Source organism: Meriones unguiculatus, chromosome 2, assembly GCF_030254825.1.
Source record: "Meriones unguiculatus strain TT.TT164.6M chromosome 2, Bangor_MerUng_6.1, whole genome shotgun sequence".
Lineage (NCBI taxonomy): Eukaryota > Metazoa > Chordata > Mammalia > Rodentia > Muridae > Meriones > Meriones unguiculatus.
In genome coordinates, this window is record NC_083350.1 from 45,686,047 (window position 1) to 45,686,494 (window position 448).

General features: G+C 45.8%; 1 non-coding gene across 1 annotated transcript; it reads right to left on the bottom strand.

Annotated features, from left to right (window-relative positions):
- LOC132652689 (U6 spliceosomal RNA) lies at positions 1–107 on the bottom strand. Its single transcript, XR_009590266.1, has one exon. It is a non-coding gene; the product is annotated as a U6 spliceosomal RNA (small nuclear RNA).
- Between the last annotated feature and the right edge of the window lie 341 nt (positions 108–448).

Genomic DNA, 448 nt, shown 5'->3' on the forward strand with positions numbered 1-448 from the left:
TTTAATATGGAAGGCTTCATGAATTTGCGTGTCATTCTTGCACAGGGGCCATGCTAATCTTCTCTGTATCGTTCCAATTTTAGTATATGTGCTGCCGAAGCGAGCACCGGCATTCTTCTTGAACCTGAGGAAACTGATATTTGCCGAAACATGGTCAGTGTTGCATCAGATGAGCAATGACTCACCCAGAAAGGGTGGGGAGGGCAAACAGGACAGAAAGTGGGCTCTAAAAATGCAAGGTGTCTCTTTCAGTCACACCTGCCCCTCTACTCCAACTCAATCTTCCCGAGTTCCACATTATTCCTTTGGCTTCAAAGCCCGCTTACCCTCTCACCATTGATATAAAAAAATATACACACAAAGGCATATATGATACAATGGCTCACACTTCTGTCACTGAGGCAGAGGATGGTAAATTCCAGGCTGGGGCTGTAGAGCAAGTTCCAGG